We start from the raw sequence: 26755 nt of genomic DNA, 5'->3' as shown, positions 1-26755 counted from the left end.
AGAGCCTCCAGAGGGAGCATTGCCCTGCTGACGCCTTTTCAGACAGAACTGTGAGAATGTATTTCTGTTGTAAGCCCCTTGGATTGTGGTACTTTATTACTGCATCCTAGGAAATGAACACACACTGCCTCTCCCTAACTTATTACACATCACCCCTTATCTCCCGCTTTATGTCGGAGCCACACAAACCACATGTATAAGAACTCCAGCTTCTGGGGAGTGAAACTTTGGTGACAGTCACTACTGTAACCCTACTGATTGGCATGGTGTCTCTACCTGGTAGAGACTCAATACATTTGTTTGAATCACTGAATGAACTCTAGTTCTCAGGGGGCAGGGGCTGTATGTGATTTGCCTCTACAGCCTCAGCATCCGAAGCCCGGTACCATGCTCCATACTCGTGCGACTGCCTCCTCCTTTCATACAGTCCAGCCCTGAAGGGGCAATTCTCTGAAAAGGAGGCAAATCTTATCATGCTGGTACCCAGAAATAAGCCTCCAGGCTCCAAAGAGCCCTTAAGTCCTTTCTAGACCTTGCTTCCAAATTCCTTCTAAGCAGAAGCCTTGGAGAGAACCCATGACTGCAGAATCCTGGGGATGATATTGTTTAATTAAACAGAGACTCGAGTCACCAGCCTCTGGCTCGGCCTAGGCCTCTGGGACCTGACCAGGCAACATTTCATCATTAGGAGGAAAGGAGATGACAAACTCTTTCCTGAAAGAACCCAGCAGGCAGTCAGAATTACTGGATGTGGATAAATAAAACCATTATTTCCAAATACATATCCCAGGCAGCACTAAATGCATTCTCCGTATCGCAGGCAGTACTAAATTTAGAACTGGCAGTTTGAATCATATGCTGATTCCTGAAGAGAAACACCAAATTCAAGGGGGGAAAAATCAAGTGAAATATGAAAATAAAAATGCAGTCTTAGTCCCTCCGAGCAAGCTGTCAGGAAAGGTGAGGGAGAAGTTTTCCGCATGGAAGTCTGATACCAAGGCGCGGCAGGGGCAGTAGCCCCTGGGAAAGCCTCTGGAGAGCCCCTCTGCCAGCAGCCGAAGGAACAGGAGGGGAACCTGCACGCTGAGCACACTGTCGCCAAAGCTGCCACACGCTATTGCACTGAAGCCTCTTCTCAATCCTGCAGTGAAGGTGCAGTCACCCCCATTCTGCAGCTGGACTGAGCCCAGGGGGGTGAAGTCACTCGCCCAACTCCTATGGTCAGGGAGCAGGAGGGCAGGGACGTAGCTTCATCAAGTTTTAACTGTAGAACAGCGTTAGCTTTACAGAGGCGTTGAAAAGATAGTACAGCTCCCAAATGCCTCTCCCCAAACGGGGACAGGGGATCCTTCTTATTAACACATTACTGTGGCGGATCTGTCACAACGAAGGGACCACTATTGTTCACTAAATGCTACACTCCGTTTAGATTTCTTGAGTTTTCCCCCACCCGTCCTTCTGCTCCAGGATGCCATCTGGGACAGCACATTAGGTTTAGTTGTCGTGTCTCCTTAGGCTCCTCAGGTCCGTTACAGTTCTTCCAACTTTCCCTGTGCTTCCTGGCCTTGATGGTGTTAGAAGTACTAGCCAGGTGTTTTGTAGGATGCTCCTACATCCAGTTGTTTTTTGTTTTGTTCTGTTTTGTTTTTTCTGACGTTTTATTCCTGGTTAGGCTGGATTCACAGAGGTGAAGTGCCCTTCTCCTTGTGTCATATCCAAGGTACATAATACCCACACAGTTTATCACTGATGCTGTTAACCTTGATCATCTGGCCTCGGTAACGTTTGCTGGGTTTCTTCGCTGTAAAGTTCTGCTTCCTTCCACCACCCTCCAACCCCCTACCTGTCCCCTGCACTTCCAGGCTCTACTCTTTGGAAGCAAGTCACTAAGTAGAGCCCATGCTCAGCGAATGGGAAGTTAAGTTCCAGCTCCTTAACAGGAGAGTATCTACATAAATTGAGTGGAATTATTCCATATGGGAGAGAAGGGATTTAAATTCTGGTCTATGGGACATAACACCTAAAATACATACCACTCCTCTCTGTTTTTGCATCCTGCTTTTCCCTTAACAGTATTTTTCACAATTTGCAATTACATATTTATTAATGTTTCATGTATTTATTATAAATTTGCTGCCTAACATCTGCTGCTCCCCATGTCTCCAGGTTAGCAGGCATTATGAGGTCAGGGATAGTTTTGCTCATTGCTATATCCTAGGGTCAAGAAGAATGCCTGACGCTTAGTAGGTGCCAAATAAATACTTGTAAAACCCTGGTAGTATGGCAATGAAATGATGCCATCCCTGCCTTTGGGGTAGGCACATGTGAACAGCCTATTACACAAACTTTCAAACATACACAAAAGTAGAGACAATATTCTACATAATTCTTAACTGCAAGCAGCTCATGATGAATATTAGGATACACATGTGGGCAAAGTGCACAGGAATATAGGAAAGGGAACATTCTACATCACCTCAGGTGCTTCCAGGAGGAAGCGTTTGGGTGGGCCTGAATGGATGGATAAGATATTAGGGTGCCAAAGGGCAGAGGGCATAGTTCAGGCAGAGGGAACTGGAAGGCAGGTGAGTGCAGGCATATTCAGGGAACGGGGCTTGAGACAAGGTGTCGGTGAATGGGGAAGAAAAGGTTGGGAGGGCTGCTGAGAGCAAACTGCACAGCTTCCTTCAGCCAAGCAAGGGCATGGGCTACCCTGCAGACAACAAGAGCCATCTCCTATTGTATCTTGCTCAGGATACCGGGGGCAGTTCACAGGCTCTGAGAAGTAGGACTGTTCTTGTGACTGAGAAGCTCATTTCTAGATTCCTTATTCCCCAGAGTGCTCATGCTTCTTGAGGGAGAAACTAGTGGTTATCTACTCAAGATCCATTCTCCCCACATTTCATTGAGGGAAGCCACGTGCCCCAGTGAAAACCCTAATTTCAAGCTTTCATTATGGTTAGGTGTGGCCATGTAACTAGGTTCTGGCCAATAGGCTGTAGGTGGACACTGCTGGGTACCACCTCAGGGAAAGTACCTTAACAGAGCTACTTTTTGTCTGCTTTCCCTCTACCTGCCTCCTGCTGGAATATGGATGTGACAGCTAGAACTCCAGCAGCTATATTAGACCATGAGAAAACCTTGAAGAAGCAAGCCTGCACTAAGGAAAGTGAAATAGAGAGACAGCTCTTCCTACAGCTCTTCCTACGGCTACCAGCCCTGGACTGAATATCAGACTTCTCATACAGAAGTCTATCAGTCGCTTCACGCTGCCATGACAAAATACCACAGATTGGGTGGCTTAAAGAACAGAAATTTATTTTCTCACATTTCTGGAAGCTAGAAATCCAAACTCAACATGCTTTCAGGGGTGGTTTCTGCTGAACCCTCTCTTCCTGGCCTGCAGATGGCCTTTCCATGTGCCCAAACAAAGGGAAAGTGATCTCTGGTGTCTTTTACTCTTCTGGAAGCAGCATGGTTTCAGTTTCTTTTTCTAGAGCAGAGAGCTTATTAAGACTGTGAGTGATCACTTTGAAATGGTGCAGAGACTGAGGATTGGTAAATCCAGAAAGCTCTGAAGCTTGGACATTAGCTGACTGACTTTATGAAGAAGTAGCAAGAAGAGTAGGCCAGTGAAAGGCCAGGGTAGGTGGAAAGATGAAATATCAAGAATAAAGTCAATAGGACTCACCCATAGAGTTCCATTCTCTGTATACTACAACAGGTGGCATCTAATGAGAGGAGGAGTACGGGTTTGAATCCCCCTTCTGCTACTCTGGCACTTATAAGCTCGGTAATTTTGAGGACGTTAACAGCTCAGAGCCTTAGCTTCCTCAAGTAAAATGAAGATGATATCTATCTATTGTGGGGATTAAATACCAAAACATAATACATAATATCTCTGCCAGAGTGCAGTAACAGTAACAACAGCCTACATGTACAGGTCTTATCTGTGCCAGGCACTGTATCATACACACGACATGAGTTCTTTCATTTAGTCTTCACCAGGAGGTAGATGCTATTGAAGAATTTAAAAACTGTTGGTTTCTCCCCAAAGCTATGCCAAGCCACATCCTTGGGTATTTTTAGGAGAAATGCACCAGTCCTTGGAAGGCTCTTCGCAGATCCATCCCATGCAAAGCAGCTGTATTGACATCTATTTTGTAACCATCTGCAATCCTCAAAGTTTGCTGCAAATGGCAAAAACCTTTAACTCCCAGGCTCCCCAGCAGGAGTTCAGAGAACTCAAAGGAAATCCTACCAAGGGCCCCTTTAAAACCCCTTTTCAATTGCCAACAGTGAAGACAAGACTTTGGAGCATGCTATTGAAAAAAAGAGAGTGACCAGGCTGGGCAAAGGGAGGAATGGGGAGTCATCGTTTAATGGGTAGAGTTTCAGTATGGGAAGATGACAAAGTTCAGGAGCTGGGTGGCGGTGATGCTACACCACAATGTCAATGTACTTAAGGCCACTGAATTGTATACTGAAAATGATTAAAATGTTAAGATTTTTTTTAAAAGATTTTATTTATTTATTCATGACAGACACAGAGAGAAAGAGAGAGGCAGAGACACAGGCAGAGGGAGAAGCAGGCTCCATGCAGGAAGCCTGACATGGGACTTGATCCCGGGTCTCCAGGATCACACCCCGGGCTGAAGGCGGTGCTAAACCGCTGGGCCACCGGGGCTGCCCAAAATGTAAAGTTTTTTTATGTGAATTTTACCACAGTGAAGGTTGTAATAGTAGAAATAGTAATAATAACAAATAAAGTAACCACAGTAGTGAGTAGTCTAAAACCCACATACGATGGGAAACACATGAAAGAACTCAGGTATTCTTCAGGCACAAGTTTGGAAACGCTGGTTTTCAGAATAATGATATTACCCGCTCCTACCAGGCACATCATATATGTTAGGCACTTTATTCACATTATCTTTATTCTCCAGTAGGGCTCTTCAAGGCATTTCTTGCTTAGAGAGATCAGGTGACCATCCCAGGATCATACAACTAGAAAGTAGCAGAGATGGGATGTGAAACAAATGGTTCAAAACTACCATGTCCTTCTAGACCATGTTGCTTCACACTCAAATACTGAGTAGATACCTGGATTTTAAAATGTCTATGATTTCTTTTAATCTTATTATTCTGAATTGGGGTGTGGGGTATAAGAAGGTCAGATGTCTTTTAGAAGGCTCCAGGGCATGTAGGTGAACCCAACCCTATTCCATAGGTGCCCTGTATGCCAGTAGTAACCATTCTAGTAAGAGGACACTGGAAGACCTTTGATATTAGAAGCAGCAGAAATACCAGCTTGATGTTAACCAGAAGACTGTATCAGGACCCAAGGACCACCCTAGCTCCCATGACTGGGAGGGGGGCCACTAGCCAACAGAGAACACAAGGCAAGCTCCAGATATATCCAAAACTACTGAAAGCATTTCCCTCCAGTCCCTTTAAGGTAGTCACCACATCCCAGAAGAGAAATTCAGAAGAGGAAGGAAGAAGATGAAGCAGAGGAAGGAGTAGAGACAGGTGAGAGGTTCTGAAGGCTACGGCTTCTGTTCAAATCCCAGCCCACTGTTCTGTCAGTAAAAGCAAACTCATAATCACTCTGAAGCCAGCACATCATCTCATGATTGCTTTGGGTATCCTCAGAAGTCCCCTGGCATCACCTTCTGTTTTTCAGTGACCTCCCTCCAGCCACTGAATCTTGCCCTCTATAGACAAATGAGTTTGGGAAATGGTCCTCAGGTCTAAGTCAGTATCAAAAGCACCCAGATAAGAAAGGTATTATGGCAGAGTCAAGGGATCAGAGACAGGGAAATGGGTTTTCCATAAAACTGACTGTTGATCAGAGACTCCTTGACACTGACTCTGTTTCTTCCCCACTGGCCAAAATATAGACTTGCTAGCCCTGAGTTTGCTTCCCAAAGTAGGAAAGCTCTTTGTAAGAGAGGCACTTGTAAACATTCTCTTAAAAGAAAACAGAGAAATTGTTAAGTTCTTCAGGAATGATGAGCCAGGTCTTGTGTGTAAAAGATCTGTGCTGCAGCACAAAGAAGCTGTTTCTTGGATGCACTGGGGCCTACTCTGCACAGACAGCATCACCAGCAGCTGCATGCCACATTTTGGAACCAGGGGCTGGAGGCAAGGTCAACATTCTGCATCACTAAGGTCTTACTCAGCCTCCTTACTCCCAGTACATACCTGCATCCTTGGGTTATAAAATCAGGAGCTCAATGTAATCTTATAAATGGTGTGCATGTACGTGTGTAGTGTGTGCTCATTCCTGCCAATCCAGACTCTCACTGCCTTTCTCCCCTTTTCCTTCAAGAACCTCCTCATTTAGCTGATCTGTTGTATTCATTTGTAATTGGGTCTCATTCATGTTCCAAGAAGGACCCCTGGAATACTGAGTGGAGCCGTGGTTGACCGGCCCTACCACGTGGATCTAGCTGGAGTCGACTGGGCTCCACTCCACAACAGCGCTTGGCTGTCGCCTGCTCACTTTGAGTGGAGGATCCGGCACTTATTTTAGGCCCTTATAAATAATACATTTTGTCATCTTGATTCTTCAAGGCCTTCTTTAAAGCTATTTTTTCCTCTTTGGGAAAACCTCTTTTACTCTATGAGACAGAGTTGTTCATAAATCAAGAGGAGTTCCAAGTGACCGAAGCCTGAATTCCTGACTTTGGAAAGAGTGGGAAGCCACCAACCCTGACTAGCCAAGGAAGAAGCTGGCTTCACACAGGAGGGGGATCTTCAAGGATGAAAATAAATGTTCACAACATTTCTGATTCCTTGACCTCTGACCCAGGAAGTCCCAGTATCAGACCTTTAAATATTATCTTCAACTTGCTAAGAGTCCCTAGAGGTTGGATACCCTCAGGGAAATGTGAAGAGTTCTTGCCATCTGTAAAATGGAGACAAGGCTACCTGTCATGCAGACTTGTCCAAGTGCGTGGTATAAAGTCCAAGCTCAGTGTGTGAGCTCTCCTTAGATTCCCCTTATCCCCTGCAACTTTCAAAAAGATATATTTGCACCCTGAAAAAGTGTCATTGTCCCCCTTCTTAAATGACTAGTAACCACTAAAGAAGTGTTCTTTAATATGACACAAAGTAGCTTACCTGCACAGCAGACAGAGTACTAAGCTTGGAATTGGATGGACCAGGGCTTGAATTCTGGCTCTTACTTGTTATGTGATCTTGGGTAAGTTCTTCTCTAGACTTCAGTGTCTTAATCAATGGGGATAAATCACTAATTTCTTACATGAGGTGGAGAATATGAAAAAGAAAGCTTAATGACCTTGCAACAGGGTTTATCTTTCCTGGAGGTATTCATTCATATATTCATTCTCTTGGTGAACGTATATGCTCCAAGTGTGAACACTCAGACCTTTTTATCAGTTTTCAGTGTATTTTTATTTGAGAAATGTCTCAAACTTTCTTGATCCCAAGATTGTCAGCTTAGTCACATATATAGTAATTATATATATATATACATATATATATACACACATTAGTTTTATATACATATACAGATGTTTATATATGCATGTATATGCATATATAAAGCTTTTATCATTTTTTCAAAGTGCTTTTCTATTTTCATAGTAATCAAATATATCATTTCCCCATTTTCAAACAAGGAAACTGAAGGCCAGAAAAAAAAATTAAGTGATCTAAGGCAGAGTCTCAAACTTTAGGTTCATGAGAATCACTTGGGGCACTTGTCAAAAATAGAGTCCTGGCCTCCTGCTCCCAGAGGTTCTGATTCAGTGGGTATAAGATAGAGCCTAACAATCTGCATCTTCATGCTCCCCAGTTTCTGAGGTAGGGGGTCTACAGACGTGGGGCCAGGCCCCCAGATGACTAGAGCTCACCCCAGTGCCTTCCTCAGGCCAGGTACCTGGTGTATTATGGAGCTCAGTCTCTGTTGGAGGTTGTTTCAGGGCTTTGGATCCAAACCTAGAGTCATGGGATAGGAGGCAAGTCATACAGATTGCACCTTCACAGGGCCAGGCAGGAAACCTAAAACCAGAGACGCTCAGATGATGACGGCAGTTCCCATGTTCCATGTGAAAAACTGTGAAGGTAGAGTGGTGGCTGGGAAATAGATCACATTTCTGAGGACGTAAGACCTAGAAGGCTAGGTTCTGGAAAACAACCAGACCCTCTAGGTAACAGAGAAGGAAGGAAGGAAGGGACAGAGGGAGGGAAAGAAAGAAAGAAAAGAAAGAGAAAGAAAAGGAGAGAGAGAGAAAGAAAGGGAGAGAGGAAGGAAGGGAGAGAAAGAAGGAGGGAGGGAGGGAAGGAGGAAAAGAAGGAAAAATTACAAAAAGGCTCAACTTAGGAAATACTGAATGTGTTGGATATATTTATTTTGGATTTGTATTCCTCTTCTCTTACTTCAAGGCAGCTTACCCAATGGGACAATCCAGTAAAGAACAGCGACCAAAGAAAGGACAAGTAACTGTCTCCCTTCCACATTCACACCCTGCTGACTGGGCCGCTGCCTTGTCTCTTCCATCAGCCCCTTCTCATCACCCACTGCCATGGCCCTGATTAGAGAACTCAAGTGCCATCTTTCTTCTTAACTTTATAGAAAGGCCTCCCCAGAGTCTCCCTGTCACCCTTCCTTTTCCCTCAGTCTCCACCAGAAAGACTCATTGATTTCCTGAGCACAGATCTCATCCTGGAGTGTAAAAGACCACCGTAACTACACCCAGAAGATCTGGTTCTGGCCCTAGCTCCAGCTCCAGCTCCAGCTTCATCATTAACTAGCTCTCTGACCTTCAGTTACTTATTTCCCTTTTTGGGATTTGATCTTTACGTGTGAGACAGAGGGCTATAATGGCTTATCTCCAAAGTCCTTTTCAATCCTAGGATTTTATTCCTGATTAAAAACTATTAATGACATCTTATTGCCTAAGAATTAAATACACAACTGCCTCACCCTGGAACATTTAAAGAAGCCCTCTGTGATCTTCTCTACCATGAACTGAATGTTTGTGTCCTCTCAGAATTCATATGTTGAAACTCTAATCCCCAGTGTGATGGTGTTTGCAGGTAGGGCCTGTGGGAGGTGGGCTAGGTCATGACAGTGGAGCTCCCGTGATGGGCTAAGTGCCCTTCTAAGAAGAGACACAAAAGAAAATTGCTTTCTCTCTTTCTGCTCTCCACCATGAGAGGACATGGCAGGAAGATAGCCATCTGTGAACCAGAAGGAAGGCTCTCAACAAGAACCTGGCCATGCTGGCACCCTGATCCTGAACCTCAAGTCTCCAGAACCATAGGAAATAGAGGTTTGGTTAAGCTACCCGTACGTCTATGGTATCTTATTATAGCAGCCTGACCTGACTCAGGCCCCAACTCTTTTTTAAAGCATTATTCCCCTTTATGTTCCCTTTGTTAGAGTCAAAGTGATGTATTCCTAGTTTCTCAAACGTGCCTGGAGTTTTCTGCTTCCTTAATGCTTTTGTCATTATTTTGGAAACCTACTACATCTTTCAATGTGGAAGATCCCTACATTTCTCAAGGTCCAAATCACACAGATGTCTTTTAGGTTTTCCCTCTATGTCCGGGTCCTAAAAGTAAACTCTCTCCTGTAGCTGCTGGTACTGCACTGGGCCTTCTGGATCACAACTTGAGTGGTGTTACAGCTGACATTACAGCTCTTCCCGGGCCTGGCTTGCATGGGATGGCAGCGCCTGTGAGTCGCCACCCCACTTAGCACAGGGCCCTGCACAGTGAATACTTTGACAAGCAACTGCTGAGTAAATGTCAGAAAGCAGATGCTCCTATTGCAGCTGGATCCTTAATTCCAGTGGCAGCCAAGGCAGAGAGGGTCACATGGGCAGATAGGTGCCAGTCTTACAAAAGATTATGAATTCCTATTAAAGTCAACAACTTTTTCTTGAAATCAACTCCAAGAGCGTGAGCCATAAAAAGGGGCCACAGAGCGTGGCGAGGCAGTGTAGTCATTGCTCATAAAAGCCAAAGGCTGTGTAGCACCTGGGTGGCTCAGTGGTTGAGCATCTGCCTTCGGCTCAGGGCGTGATTCCAGGGTCCTGGGATCGAGTCCCACATTGGGCTCCCCACAGGGAGCCTGCTTCTCCCTCTGCCTAGGTCTCTGCCTCTCTCTCTCTCTCTCTCTCTCTGTGAATAAATAAATAAAATCTTTCTTAAAAAAAAAAAAAAGCCAAAGGTGCTCAGTTTGGTGGTGGCAGGCTGACCGGAGCTCCAGGCAACTACAGAGCATGTCCTCAAGACCATGGTGCCTCCGGGAATTCTAAGCCCTACTCAGGCAGTGTGGCAAGACTTCTCGCTTAAATGATGTACTTGAAGGGATTTCTTCTTCTGACCTCCCCCCGCCCTGGATCTGGCCTGTCCCAGCTTATTCTCTGCCCACCTGAGGTCACAGTCAAGTATGTATATGTTTTATCTCCCTGTCTAGACCGTCAGTTTCTGCCTGGAAGGATCTTGTTCATCTTGTATCTTGTTCATTCTATCTCCCCCATGCATAGCACAAAGCCCTGCTCATAGCAGATGTCAATAAATGTTCTCTGGATGGATGCTCAAATTTAGATCAAATTGACTCAAATCCCAATTAAAATCCCCAGTCAGGAAGACAAGATTTAATTCATATTTTTTTTTTCCTACAAAAGGGACAATCTTGCTGTTTAATATAACCTAATACATTTTCTTCACAACTCAGAGACAGACACAGGTTCTGTTTTTAGAAGGCATATCTGAGATGTTGTAAAGTATTGCTTAATTTTGATATTTTATTCTGATTATACTTGAGGCACACCAGAAATATGAGTGATGACTTGGCTTGCTCTGAACCATTCTATGCATCATCCTAGAATCCTAGGACAGCACAATGAAGGGCTGTGGAGACCAACCAAGTCATGACAAGGCTGAGAGAAGTGAGGTGCAAGAACGGGGCTTAGAACCCACGTTTGGTTGGCTGGTTTGTCGGTTTTCTTTGCCCTGCTCATTTACTCAGGTCTTATGCTAGGTGCCAGGGATGTGGAACTGGCATAGACAATCAAAGCCATGACTGGGTTCTCAGGCTGATGGTCACTTCTTGGTTCCCTGGCCCAGGACATTTAACTTTCTTCAAAGGAACAACATGGCCTCTTTGAGAGAGCTTCCAGGGAAAGGACCAATGTCTATTGGACAAGAAAGCCTTGCATTTACTGGAGCACTGCACTTCCCTACAAGTCAAGGGCACCCATTCAAGGGCTAGTGGACTGGAATTCCTTGAAAGTCTAGTACTTTCTGCCTTAGCACTATCTCCTTGGAATTCATACAACCTTGGCCACACTCAGACAAATCTTCCTTCAGACTAGATTGTCATTTCTCACTTCACTGTTCTCCACCATGCCTTACACAATGTAGGCAACTTATGCTTGTGCTGATGAGACAACTGTACAAGGTAGTTTTGGGTCCTCAACACTTCCCTCTTTAAACTCATACACAAACTCGTCTTCTTTGGGGAATGGAGGAAAGGCCCCATCCTCTGCCAGTTCTGGCTGACTGGAAGTGACTGCCTGGGGTGCTATGTTGAGAACGTTTCTGAGGCTGCATCCAGACGCAGTAGGAAATGGGGATTTGATTGATTGTCGGTCTATGGGGGAGCTATTTGCTTTCTACCAACTAGACCCTGGCTTTAAAATCTCTGTTGGTCTCCAGGCGCCTAAAGGATTAAGTCCAACACTGTCAATGTGGCACATAAAGCGCTTCGCAGTACAGTCAACAACCTTACATACCAGCCTGTACCTCCACCCCACACACCCTATACCCCAGCCATGCTGAAGTGTTTTTTCTTTTTTTTAAAGATTTTATTTTATTATTCATGAGAGGCACAGAGGGAGAGGCAGAGACCTAGGCAGAAGGAGAAGGACGTTCCCTGCGAGGAGCCTGATGCAGGACTCAATCCCAGGACTCCGAGATCACGACTCGATGCTCAGCCACTGAGCTACCCAGGCGCTCCTGAGGTATTTTCTATTTCTTTTTTTTTTTTTTTTTTTTTTTTTGGTATTTTCTATTTCTTGAATACTCCTTCAGGATTCTGGGCCTCACTCCTTCAGGATTCTGGGCCTTTCCAAATGCTATTCCTTTTTTCTGGAATGTCCTCTCTTCTTGCCACCCCTACTCCCATTTTCCAGTAGAGAACAAATAGATATTAATGTTCATAAACTGAGTTGTTCCTGGCCATTAGTTGTATTATTTTAACTACAAATTTTTACTGAAATATAAAGTATAGGCTTTGTGAAGCCCTCCTTTACTTATCACATGAAAAGCTAGCTCTCTCCTTCGTGTTCCTACACCTCCTTGTTTGTCCTTTTGCCACTATACAGACTGAGATTTATTTATTTATATGTCTACTTCCCCCAAGAGGGGAGGCCCTAAAGAACAGAGCCCTATTTTGTTTGTCAAAAGTAGAACACCAACCACACAGATAAGGCACTTCCTACAGGACTCATGAATGAATGAATTATTTGAAAATATCTCTCTTTTTCACTTCTCCAAGGCTTCTTTCTGAGATGCAAGAACTAGCCCCTACATACAGTCTAACTTGTAGAGGTGCACCCTGACAGTCAGGTCTGTCACCTGTCAAGACGTCCTCCCCCTGCTCCAGGTTTAGGAACTGAAACTAGGTATCACTTTGATCTACACTAATTGGGTACTAAGTAGATTGAGCAGAATGGATTATTTCGTCTAATCCTCTGTCAAACCCTGTTACCCTCACTTCAACATAATCACATATTTACCTGACGGTCTCTCCCATCATAACCCCGTCTAGGTCACTGTCACTCTCCTGGGCTATTATAACAGCCTCTTAATCGGTGTCTCTGCTTCCCTGTTTACATTTTATTACCCACTCTCCACTTAGCACCTCAGTTTTACTTAAGGTCACACCACTCCCTGCTTAAAGCGTTTCAGTGGCTTCCCACTAATTCTGGGAGAAAAAAAAAATCCAAACTCTTCTGTGGCCTCCAAGGCCCAACATGATCCAGGTCATGCTCTCTGATCTTATGGCTCCTCCCTCTGGTGCACTCCTCCCAGCCATCCTGATCTCCATTTTACTCCTCGAATGGCCAAGCCCTTTCCAACATTGGGTCTTTGTTCTCATGGCTCCCTTAGCCTGGAATGCTCTTGCCCTGGCTTTTCATTTGAGAGCTTAGCTCAAAAGTCACTTCCTCAAAGGGTCCTTCCTTGACCATTCTATCCAAAACACATAAAATTATCTTCCAGTTACTCTCCATCCCAGAGCTCTATTTATTTCTTTTATGATACTTAAAATCTAAAATCATCTTACTAACTTACTTCTTTACGCTTTTGTCATTGACCTCTCACACTACAATATGAGCTCCATGAAAGACAGACCTACCTCCTTCACTGCCATAGCTACTAACACAGGGTCTGGCAGAAAGCAGGTGCCGAGGGGCTGGAGCCTGGAGTGGCTCAGTCAGTTAAGCATCTGACTCTTGATTTCAGCTCAGGTCATGATCTCAGGGTGATGAGATAGAGCCCTACATCAGGCTCTGTGCTAGCGCAGAGTCTGCTTGACCCTCTTTCTGTTCCTCCCCCCACCTGCTCTCTCTCTCTCTCTCTCTCAAATAAATAAATAAAATCTTAAAAAAAAAAGGAGAAGGTGCTGCATAAATAAATTTTTACTGAAAGCCAAATGAATATACTTCTGAGGATCCCCAAAGACAGGGCTCCTGCTTTTTTCCCTGACTACCGCATACTCTTCTTAAACATTAAATTATGATAAGCTGCAGATCATGATGCTAGAAGTCAGGAGACCTGGATTCTAGGCCACTTCCATGTGTGGCCCCTCGGTGAAACACAGCATAACAACCTGAAAGATCAAGGCAGGATGCCAAAATAAGGAAAACAACTTGTATTTGCCTTAGAGAAAGTCAGGAAAGGGGAGAGCCCTGCAGCGGGAGAGGCCAGAATAGGCTTTAGCGTTCCAGAACACAGCCCTGGAATAAATGTCAGGGGTGCAGTGCAGCATGCCAGGGAAGGATGGTGTTTCCTGAGCTGGCAAAAGACTAAACAGGCGGTATCTGACAGGGAACTCAGATCAGAGGCTGGAAGTGGCCTCTGGGGAATTGGCAGGGTGTGATGAAGAAAGCTAGGGAGAAGACTTCAGCATGACCTCAGCTTCTAAATGTATTATATGGGATGCAGAGGAAAGACCACAGGATTAGGACTCAGAGGGGGAACTAGAGAAGGCAAAGAAGCACTGCATGAGCACCCCTCCACTGCAGGCTCTGTGCTAGGCAGTGCACCCACATGACCTCATCCAGGCCTTGTAATCACTCTCCCAGGGAGGTAGCAATATTCTCATTATAAAGAAACTGAGGCCCACACAAGTTGCTTTAGCTCTCTGAATTTCAGGATGCTTCTTGGAAAAATGGGTATGAGAAAGCAGGGAAACATGGTCTCCTGCACACCTGAGCCAGGTGCTTTGTAAATTTTACTGTTACTATTAATAACCACTTATAATATTAATCACTAGCTTGTGCAAGGTCACAGGGCTCACGAACATCCTAGGTGAGATGCGAATGCTGGATGATGTTTTCACCATCAGGCTGCTCTACAGAAGACCAGGATTTGAAACACAGCTTTGCCAATAATTAGCTGTGTGACCTCAGACAAACTATTGCACCCAGCAAGAGCCATGCTCTCTTCATCTAAATAAAGGGCCCAAGAGCTTCGCCCTATAGAGCCTACAGGGAGGCCAGAGGAATAAATAACCAATGACTGTAACTCTGCCTTGTGTGCGCAGTTGGGAACGATGATATCTGTGATAAGCACCCCAAAAGGGGACAAGTATCTTCAGGTTGGCATGATTCAAGTGTGTTACACGGTGACATATGAAGCCAGAGCCATACCTGGGTACCAAGGATTTTGCAGGCAGCAAATGGCCTTGAGTTTACAGTGACTGTGCTAGCATCATTCAAAGGCTAGTCTATAGATTGTTAATGTTCTCCTGGAAAACGAAAACAGTGTGAGCTTCCCAAGACACCACCAGAATTTTATCCAATACATTAGGAAAATAACTCCTCAAAAAATCAGCTTAAGGAGACAGATGGCATGAAAAAGGGGCATAACCAGAATTCTTGAGGGGGTCGAATTGCAAGCAATGTGCTACCTTTGGCACCTGGAAGGATCTTCTGTAAGGAAGACTGAGTTCTTTGGGGAAACTGAAGCTGGGTGGGCTGCTTGCTGAGCGGTGTCTCCTCAGGCAGAACCAGCTCAGTGTGTCCCTGCCCACCCCTGGCTGCAGCGAGCTGACACATGGCCTGCATACATGCTCTGGGGAGCCATGCAGATCCAGGCCACACACACACCACAGAGTTGACAGCTGACTGGAGGCACCCCAGGATCCTCCCATTCCTACATCCTGGGGTGCTGGCTGCTAAGCTTAATTAATCTGACCCTGGTACATACACAACTCTGCAGGGTATATGAACCTGGTTTGGAAGACTGTAAGAAGGAGGTGCAGAGAGCAACGCGCCCTAATCACACAGCTAGAAGAGGTGGAGCTGGGATTTAGCCGAGGTGCTTCTGACTTCAAGGATCCTTCAAGTCCCTGAAGATCAAGATGAAAGGCAAAGATAGGAATCAGAGGATCTTAAGAGATGCAATTCTCAGGTCACCATCCTACCCTGGGAAGCAGATTCTCTGTCCACTGGACACATGGTCAACCCTCTGCAGGAACATCTCCCCTAACAGGGGCTCACCATCTACTCCAGTTGTAAGAAGTTCTTTGTTCCACTGACACAGAGAATGTCAGCTTTCCCGGAGTCCCTGACTTGGCATAGTTTGTCCCCCTCCCTCACTGTGTGTTAAATATACCAGAGGATTTTTAAAAGGACGCCTATGCTCCCTTTCACGATGGTAATCACTCATGTAGCTCATGAGTTTAGATTTTCACCAGGCCAACATGTTCTTAGAGCACGTATCTGTTCCACTTGGGATTCATAAATCCTATCACGCGGTGCCAAGGCTGGGTGAGTCACTCTGCTGCTCCCCTCTCCCCACACCTGCCCTGCTTGCTGGTTGAACTTCCTTGACCATTCCACAGGAGGACACGAAGCCTGTTCTGCTACTTCTCTCCCCTCACAGGGACAAGCAGTGCTCTCAGACAAAAAATCAGAACACATGGCACAGGTGTGCGGTGGGCGGTGGGGCTCAGACTGCCCAGCTGAGCTCCATTCAAAGTGAAAAACTGGCATTGATGTAGTTACTGTCTAGGGAGACTCTGCAAAAAGACAGGAGGCCCAGATATAGACCTGGGAGTCGCAGCTGCAGAGGGAGCCCTTGACAAACCAACTCTCTGAACTCAAGGACGTGCCCCCTTGATAAAAGTCAGCAGCTCAGCATCCTGGAGATTTAGTATTCAGAGAAAGGGCAGCATCCTGCTGGTGTCTTTATGATCACAAGAACAGCAGAGCCAAATGGGTCCTGGGGATGTCACTTCCCAAAGAACCAGGGGTCCTTTCTGACTTGGCATTGTGCCTGCCACATCGTAGATATATATTAATAGCAAATATTTTAATAATAAATGAAGAAATGAATACAAGGACACACATCAAACACAACTATCTCACCCACAGATTTGGGGAAAAAAGCACCTCGAACGACATGCATCAATATCTAAACTGCTTTCCCTGAAGAAGCAGATTCCCCTCAGACCGTTCATGGGTCAGACTTCGTAGGCTGAATTTTCTCACATGTCCTTTTTCAGGATATCCTGGTATTCTGATATTCTGGTAAAGAAACAGAACCACGAGGGGTTGGGGGGCAAACTAGGAGGCCTCAGACTAACCAGTCTAAAACAAGCCCTACCCCCACAGGGGCTGGATCTGGGTCAGACTGCCCAAAGGCATTCCAAGGCCACTGTGCCCTACCGCGGATAGTCTTGGGCATGGAACATCCACATGTGGATATCTAAAAGGCACCTTGAGTGCAGTGTGTTCAGATTCTCAGATCAAGATATTTCTACCCAAACCAAGTCTTCTTCCACTTTTTGTTTTTTTAAGCTTAGAATGGCAAGAAAGCTGGTAGCTGTTCTTTTTTTAAAAAATTTGAATTTAAATTCAATTTAGTTAGCCTATAGTGTATTATTAATTTTAGGGGTAGAAGTTAGTGATTCATCAGTTGCATATAACACCCAGTGCTCACTCCATCACATGCCCTCCTTAATGCTTATCACCCAGTTACCCTATCCCCCCACCACACCTCCCTTCCAGCAACCCTTAGTTTCCTATAATTAAGAGTCTCTTACAGTTTGTCTTCCTTTCAGTCTTTACCTTATTTTATTTTTCCTTCCCTTCTCCTATGTTCATTTTTTTGTTTCTTAAATTCCATGTATGAGTGAAATCCTATGGTGTTTGTCTCTGCCTGATTTCGCTGATCATAATGCCCTCTAGTTCCATCCACATCATTGCAAATGGCAAGATTTCATTTTTTTTTTAAAGATTTATTTATTCATTCATTCAGAGAGAGCTAAAAGAGAGGCAGAGACACAGGCGGAGGGAGAAGTAGGCTCCATGCAGGAAGCCCAATGTGGGACGCGATCCCAGGTCTCCAGGATCACACCCCAGGCTGCAGGCGGCGCTAAACCGCTGCGTCACCGGGGCTGCCCAAGATTTCATTATTTTTGATGGTTAAATAATATTCCACTGAATAATATTCCACTGTGTGATGGCGCGCGCGTGTACACACACACACACACACACACACACACACACACACCCCAAAACTTCTTTTTCCATTCATCTGTCGATAGAATTTGGGCTCTTTCCATAATTTGACTATTGTGGACAATGCTGCTATAAACCCTGAGGTGCAGATTCCCCTTTGAATCACTATTTTTGTATCCTTTGGGTAAATACCTAGAAGTACAATTGCTAGGTTGTAGGGTAATTCTATTTTTAACTTTTGAGGAACCTTCATACTGTTTTCCAGAGCGGCTGCACCAGCTTGCACTCCCATCAACAGTGTAAGAGGGCTCCTCTTTCTCCACATCCTCACCAACATTGGTTGTTTCCTGACTTGTTAATTTTAGCCATTCTGACTGGTGTAAGGTGGTATTCCATTGTGGTTTTGATTTGTATTTCCTTGATGCTGAATGATATCAAGCATTTTTTTTCATATGTCTGTTAGCCACTTGTAGATCTTTGGAGAAATGTCTGTTCATGTCTTCTGCCTATTTCTTGACTGGATTTTTTATTTTTTGGAGTGTTGAGTTTGGTAAGTTGTTCTTTATACTCTTTCCTCATAGCTGTATCTAAGCTATCAACAAGTCCCGCAATTTTACCCCCTAAATATCTCAACCCCCCTATCCCTTCATCTCTGCCATCACTACTCCAGCTCTGCCCAACGTTATTTCTCTCTGGGACAAATACAAAGCCTCCTCTGAACTGGTTTCCTCACAGTCACTCTTGCACCCTCCAGCCCATTCTTAAGACCACTGTCAAAAAGATCTCTTGTATATATCAAATTGGTCATATCACTCTCCACATGTACAACACACATATATTTTGCTCCAAATCCTTCAATGGTCCTTATGCTCTTAGAATAAAGGAAAAAAAAATCCTTAATAAGGCCGATTTCCCTGTCCAGCCTCTTCTACTCTTCCCTACTCTCTACACCCAAGTCATACCGAGCCTCCCAGTTCTCTAAAAGCACTAAGTTCCCTCTTCACCTTTGAGGCCGTATCAGTACATATGCCTAGAAAGCTTTCCCCCCACCCTACCCACTCCATTCACCTAATAAACTCCTAATGACCCTTCAGATCTCAGCTCAGATGTCAATTCCTCAGCAAAGAGGTCAGGATCCCTATTATATGCTCTCATGGCAGCTTGTCCCTTTCTCACATAGCATTTATCCTTGTTTATAATTTTACATGACTGGCGCAACTATTTCAATAGTACCATGTATGTGGTATTAATGTAGTCCTCCTAATACTATGGGGTGTACATTAACCCCATTCTGCTGATAAAGAAACTGAGACTTGGAGGGGGCTGGCTAAAACATGATGGGGCCAGGGTCGGCACCTTAGTCTGACTCTAAAGTCTACAGTCTTAATTACTGCCTGCTGCCCAGCAAAATGGAGTTACTCATACCTACTCATAGTGGTGTCATGAAAATTCCAGCACAGTAGGCACTAGGTAAAGGGTGGCTGTTATGATTACTGTGGTGCTGGAGGAATTGTGGGGTGATCATTTACCATTTTGCCCAGAAGAGAGCTAATCTGATTGCCTTTCTGGGGTTGAAACAGTTGGACTTGGTTTGAAAAAGAGACTTTTATGAAAAGCAGCATGCTGTGACAGTTCCAACACAGAGTATGTGGAGAGGGAAGCTGATGTGCTAACAAAACCAACCCTAAGATCTCTGGCCCCGGGAACTAACCGTTCTGAATGAACTTGGGTTTCTCACGGTTAAGCCCAGACATTGGGCCTGCCTGGGGAACCCAAATCTACAATAGTTCCTTGAATTTCTTTTGCTACTTCTTTTTCTATGTCCCTGTAGCAGAGTAAGAGAGAGAACACACTGCATCTGGAGTCAGATTCTAAGTCTGAATTCTGATGTGACCAGAGCTAAGCAAGTAGGGATCCATCAAGGTGACTTGTCAGAGCCTCAGGGTCCCAGGAAGCCAGGAGACAACAAGGGCCATATGTCATTCTCTCAGTCTGTTTGGGGATGATCCATTCTTCTGAGTCCCCCCTTTTCCCGTCACTCACCAGTGGCCATGTAAAGGAAGAAAGCAGCCAGAGTAAATGAGTTCCTACTATATATCAAGAACTTTTATATGCATATTTTCATGCAGTTAAGTTAATCCTCATAAATATCGTGAGCAACAAGAGCTATTATTCTCATTTTATAATGAAGGAAACTGTATCTTAAGGAGATTAAATGACCTGGGGCAAATCACTATACATTAAGAGGTGAAATAGATTCAAATCCAGTTTTGTTAGGTTCTGAAACCTGTATTTCTATTTACTGTATCAAAAGATTTATAATGCTCGAGTCTACAGGAAGAATTCTGGAAATTAGCTGGATGTGCAGAGTGATGGGAAAGCCATGAAAGCCCATCTGTCCCCTCCTCTGCTTACTGAGCACCTCCTCTGTGCCTGACACTATGCTGGGTACCAGGGATCTAGGGGTGAACAAACTATGGCCCCTGCTCCTGAGAGGGGTCACAGTATAGTGAGGGAGGCTCTCCGGGGAAAGAAAAGCTAAGACAAAATCAGGAAACTGAGTAAGAGCGAGAAGGGCAGAGGATTCTAAAACATCAGAACCAGAAGGGTTCTTGGAAGACAACTACTCAAAACCTGGCTGCATCACTTGGAATCAATCTGGAAGATTATTAGAACCAAAAATTTCCAAGCATTCAATCTCCAATTCTACGGATGTGCAAGTGGGCCCAGGAATCAGTACAGTTAACAATTATCCTAAGTGGTTCAGTAGAACTGGTTCACAGTCCAGGTGAATAAAACCACGGATCCATCCCTTTCCCTTGGCAGGTATGAAAGCAGAGGCGCAGAAAGGGAACATGACTAACCCAAGGACATACAAGAGTCGATGCTTCAGACTCAAGTTGCCAGCTTCCAGCCAAACAACTTGAAGTCATTTTTCAAAAATTCAGAATGATTTACTTTTAGGCATTGTATCTGCATTTGTAAATGTACATAAGACATATTTTATGTACACGTACTAGCTAGTTCTTTCAGGATAATATTATGTGCCTACTGGAAAATTATTTTTTACAAAAGCACAGTGTGGAAAATAACACAGATCTATTTAGAAGACTAAAATGGATATACAGGATGGATACAGGTTTTCATAATCAACAACCATATTCTCCGCCCTACCCTAACCTCTGACCACCGCCATCCTAGGGGAGCGCGATAGGGCAATAAACTTTATTAATTAATCAAGGACAGTGCTTCAAGGTCTGGGTTCTCAGACTGTGATGAAGGCAAGGGAAAAGCAACAGACAAACAAGCACTTCAGGTTGGCTCAGGCCTTGCTATACCCACAGCATCTTTCTCCACCCAGGAGGGGACACTCTGGCCACTGAAAAACTGCTGAGCCTCCTTCTCCTGACTTCTCCACAGGCAGCTCAATTCCCTTGCCTTGCTAGAATATCAGAAAGATCCTCTGTCCTTCCAGCTTTAGATTCCTTCTACTGGATACATGTAGGTGACAGGCAAAGGTCAGAGGTACGGAGGTTCTGAGGCTTGAGGGGAAGCAGGCCTTTCTGCAGGCGTTCTGTGAGCTCACTGAGCTGCTCACCAGCTATCTCCACTGGGTCTCCTTTTTCAGTTTCACTGAAGTTTGCCCATACTGCTGTTTGAGAACGCTGACAGCAAACTACATGCTCTGCCTCAATTTCCTCATGTCCTGCTTTTTGACAGTCTTGCCCAAATCCAATACCATTTACCAATTTGCATGTCATCCTTGCGTAGGGGCCTTGTTAATCTTCTCTGTATCATTCCAATTTTAGGATATGTGCTGCCGAAGCGAGCACCCAATTCCATTTACTTTTTGAGGCCCAGCTTCCAGAGCTATTCCTTCCTCTTCCACTTCCAGGCCCCAGGTTCTGAGGCTGGTAAGGGAGCCCAGAAGCAGTGGTTAGAGGGGTAGATAGGAAAGACTCAGCAGAGCTCAGTGTTAGAGAAGCTAAATGCAGAAAGGGTTCCAAGTGCAAGAGCAGTGCCGAGTGGGGAGGTGGCCTCAGAAGGATTAGAGCAGAGGCGAGCTCAGCTCACTGGCCTCCCCACCCTGGGTCTGTCACTGATATGCCAGGCAAGTCATACCCTTCTTTTAGCCTCATTTTTCTCATCTGTAAGTGAGGAAATTGAATTAGCTTGTGTCCATGGTTCCCATCCAGATTCTGAAATTCTATTTTTTTCTTTTTTGGCATTGGGTACAAATGACTAAGATTGACACTATGACTCAATAATAAATGTTTATAATCCAGAACTACAGAGTCTGAAATCTTAGAGCTAGAAGAGATTGACCGATGCAGTTTTTTCTTTCCTGCCCATTTGATGATAAGGAAATTAAGGCCCAGAGGATTATAAATTCTCTGTGGGCTGAGGGCTGGGACTATCTGTCTCCTTCCCCACTGCCTGCCTGGAACGTTTTCAAAATGTTTGTTGAATGAATGAATGAACAAATAAGGTCCCTCCAAGGTCAGGCAGCCTGGGGGCAGGGGAAATATCCTCTCTCCTTGCCTGGAGGGAGGGAGCAGGATAAAACAGAAGCCTCGGGCTGCTTCTGGCCCTTGAAGGTATGGTGCTCTCCAGCTGGAGAGCCAGAACAGAGCCAGGAACAAATTCTCAAGGCTGGTGGTGCCAGCGGCGGTTGGCCACAAAGTGGGCTTCTGCTAGAGTCCTCCGTGCTGTGCATAATGAATCACGATATGTCAATTACTACATTCTGTTAACAAGCTCGTGTCCGCCTGTGCATCGCCAATGAGTGCCCTGCAATTTGCCACAGATCTGCAGTTAATATGTGGCAGAGCAAGGGGGGCAGAGGATTTTGAGATACTCCAGGCCCAGGGAAATCAGGTGGTTGGATTGTTTTTGGCAACTACTGGCCTCAGTGATTGGGCAGCAGTAGGTAGGGATGTACATTCTCCCCTTTGGGGACCAGGTCTGTGTTCTGGGTACCCTTTTGTGTCCTGGAGGTAAAAGGATGTCTGACTCAGGTAAGTCCACCTAGAGGAAGCCATCTCTATACTACTTTGTCTGAAGTACCAAACAAGATGGGGCAGAGAGAGAGTGGGAATTAAAAAAAAAAAAAAATCACCCGCAGCATGGTCGGACGGCCTGATCATCTATTATCAGCTCTGAAGTCTCGAACAGGATTCAAAACCCAACTCTACTACATACAAGCTGTGTGACCTCAAGTAAGTCTCTTCATTTCTCTGACTTAGTTTCCACATCTGATAAATGGGGATAAGAATATCTACTTTGCAGAGGTATTTGCAAGTACTAAATGAGATAATGCATATCAAACCCAGAAGAGTAGCTGGCATGGAGGGGGCGTACGGTTTTTGAGCCTCCTATCCCGTTCGAGATGTTTTCTGAAGGGATTCTAACCTCTGGAGGAGGATTAGGGCCAGGACCCTACGCAATCCCAGACAAGAAGCTTTGTGTTTCAGATGTGTATGTGTGCGTCCCGCCATTCCCCACCCCCCAGTGGCTCCACGGTGACGATTACAACTGCAGGCATGTGAGGATGTCGGATGTGCCTTCCTCAACTCCACACTGGCTGCGTGAGAAGTGAAGAAGCCTCCTGGTGAGAGGGGAGGCTGCTCATTTCTCAGGCAGCACCGCTGCAGCCCCTGACCTAGTTTTTTACTAAAAATAGCCCCTCTTAGGTCACTGCCGCAAATTGAATTCCACTGCTTCACTGCACCCTGGAAGCAGGTGGGTGGGCGTCAGAGCACATTTGGTGAGCAGGAACCTCCGCTTCTGTGGCATCTGGCTGCCCACTACGCATGCTAATCCCACACATCTGCCCATAGGGCAGAGGGCTCCAGTGCCCACCCTGCCCAACCCGCGACGTCTGCACACAGCAGGGCTACACCTGGCTGACCCCCCCCCCCCCCCGCCCGCCCGGGATGCTCTGTAGGGGGTGGGGAGGGAGAGAAGGGGTGGGAACAGAGGTTCCAGTTCCTGGGATTTGAAGTCTGATAGAACTGCATTCAAATATGAGCTCCACTGTGTACTTATTACTTAACCTTGGGCAAGACACTTAAATTTTCTTTGCCTCAGTCTCCTCATCTGTAAAATGGAGATAATAAAACTGACCTCAAGGTACTATACAGATAAGAAATGCTGTATGTAAAGGAGTCGTTGACAAAGAACAGGTGCTCGATAATGAAGCGGTAATAGTTACTCTCTCCACTGTCTGGCCTGCTGGTCCACAGCGCCCTTATGCCCTCATAAGCCTCTTATGGCAGCAGGGGCAAAGGGCTAGCAGACCACTCAGAGAACCAGATAGATTTTAGGCTGAAAGCACCTTAGAGGTAGTTAGGTCAAGGGTTCCCATACATGGCTAAGCACCACAGTAACTAAAGCAGCTTATTAACAACACTGATTCCCAGGGCGCCTGGGTGGCTGAGTTGCTTAAGTGTCTGACTCTTGATTTGGGCTCAGGTCATAATCTCAGGGTCATGGGATAGAGCCCCACAATAGGCTCCATGATCAGCTTGGAGTCTACTTGGGATTCTCTCTCTCCCACTCCCTATACCCCTTCCCATCACATGCACACACTCTCTCTCTAAAATAAATAAATAAATAAATAAATAAATAAATAAATAAATAAATAAATATTTAAGCAAACAAAACAATACTGATTCCAGATCTTTGCCCTGGATTTTGGGATTCAGGACACCTGTCTTGGGACATGGGGATTTGCATTTTACTAAGCTTTCCAAGTATCTGTGGTATCTGCACTGCCAGGTTCGAGAACCTTTGAGTTAGGCCAGTCAACTCCTTAAAAATAAATGGGTAAATGAATTACTGTTATTTGACCTCCATTAGAAGGGTAATGTATAGTCATTATAAAATATGCAGAAAATATGGAAAAGTAAAGAGCGAAAAACAATTTAAACAACATGTATCGAGTACCCATTAAGTGCTGGGCCCTCTACTAAGCCCTGGGGATTTGGCAATAACACAGTTCTGACCCTCGAGGGGGATCCACTCTATGTTTAGAGACAGAAACAGATACAGAAAACTAACACGATTATAGACATGTTAGATCCCTCTTACAAAATGTGCAGAAACAGAGATGAAGGCACAATTTACTTTTCCTACGAAGTCAGGGAAATCTTAAGCTGCCTGGAAGGAGATTAAGTATTCACCTTCTGGCCAAGGGAGGGAAGAGCATTTCAGAAGGAATGAACAGAACATACAAAAGCACACACAGTTGGGAAAATGTCCTAGGTCACCAGATATGGCAAATGGTGGCACAGGGGTAGCTGGTGTGAACGACTGGGGCCAGATCATGAAGAATCCTGGATGATATCAACAGTGTTGCCTACATTAGGAAGCATGATTTTTCCAATACACTTTTTTTTATAGATGCCTTTTTGGTTTCATTTTTACATGACCAATGCTGTTACTTTTTTTATTTTTAAGACTTTATTTCTTAGAGAGAGAGAAAGCACAAGCAGAGGGAGCAGGAGAGGGAGAAGCAGGGTTCCCCTGAGCAGGGAACCTGATGTAGGCTCTATCCCACAGGACCCTGAGATCATGACCTGAGCCAAAGGTAGATGCTTAACCGATTGAGCCACCCAGGCGCCCCCAATGCTGTTACTCTTTAGTAAATATTGCAAATTAATCAAGTCATAATTGATCCAATCCCAATTATCAGACATTTACGCAGCTTCTAGTTTTACTAAATCATATATACACTAAGATGGGCATCTTTAACCATAAAGCTGTTTCCATATTTAAGGTCTTTCCTTTGGAGACAATTTCAGGACATGAATTAATAGATGAAATTGAATGGACATCTTCAAGGCTCTTGATAAATAGTTCCAAAGGACTTTCCAAAAGTGACTTGTTTTTGTAAATGAGGAGGGAGGGTCCAAAGAAGTTATAGGTCTTATCCCAGATGTTGAATGGGGGTGGATCCAAGAGCAAAACCTGAGTCTCCTAACTCCTGGTCCAGTGTTCTATCTGCTACAACACATTGCCTACCTACAGACTTGGGCTGAAAGCAATAAGATATATATAGCCAATGCCTGTGATCACTTCTAACTAAGGATCTTAGGTTAGTTTATACATGGATGGGATATTAGAGTAATATGTGTATGCTTAGGCACATGAACACATGTGAAACTCTATATGAAAGTCTGTTTCTAACCTTATCATATATGCTCTTCCCCACATTACAGTTTCTGTTCTAACCAAGCCAAGAATATTTTACACTATCTTACCTCTGCACCTTTGATCCTACATGAAATATCTCCTGTTCACCTCTTCAAATTCTACACATGATTTAAAAAGACAGACCTATACGATCCAAAAAACATTTCCAGACTGTGGGCATTTGCCACCATAACACTCATATATGATACTTATTTTATTGCTTTGCAGCACCTCTAGCTTTGATGTAAAACTATTTAAGTGTATCTACAAAATAAAAGTTTGTCTCGGGCCTCCATTATTAGAGGTAAATCAAAAACACCTACACCTTCCTAAAGTTAATGAGGGTAGATTTACTTCAAAAAGGCACTTATAGGGGATCCCTGGGTGGCGCAGCGGTTTGGTGCCTGCCTTTGGCCCAGGGCACGATCCTGGAGACCCAGGATCGAATCCCACATCGGGCTCCCTGCATGGAGTCTGCTTCTGTCTCTGCCCTGCCCCCTCTCTCTGTGACTATCATAAATAAATAAAAATTTTTTTAAAAAGGCACTTAAAGAGTTCTATGGGCTCAAGAAAGGTCAGTCTCATACCCTGTGCCTCTCGTGTCGCTACAGCAGACAGACATCTCGGTAGATTGGAAAGGATCGGGAGAATCATGGTGTCCATGTGCTGAGGAACTACTCTGAGTAGCCACAATGCCAGGTGCTTCATATACATTACCCAGAATGACCTTAAAATAATCTCAGCAAGGGAAATAATTATTCTTGCCATTTTACAGATGAGGAATGGGAGACCTGCAACACTGTGTAACTTGCTCAAAGGTCAAC

General features: G+C 44.8%; 1 protein-coding gene and 1 non-coding gene across 2 annotated transcripts in view; both read right to left on the bottom strand.

Moving 5' to 3' along the window:
- SERGEF (secretion regulating guanine nucleotide exchange factor) overlaps window positions 1-26755 on the bottom strand; it is a 218118-nt gene that overhangs the window by 30145 nt on the left and 161218 nt on the right.
- Window positions 21462-21568, bottom strand: LOC121476719. The gene has a single exon (XR_005984008.1). It is a non-coding gene; the product is annotated as a U6 spliceosomal RNA (small nuclear RNA).

This window comes from Vulpes lagopus, chromosome 15, assembly GCF_018345385.1.
Source record: "Vulpes lagopus strain Blue_001 chromosome 15, ASM1834538v1, whole genome shotgun sequence".
Classification (NCBI taxonomy): Eukaryota; Metazoa; Chordata; class Mammalia; order Carnivora; family Canidae; genus Vulpes; species Vulpes lagopus.
This window is presented reverse-complemented; position numbering and strand designations above follow the sequence as displayed.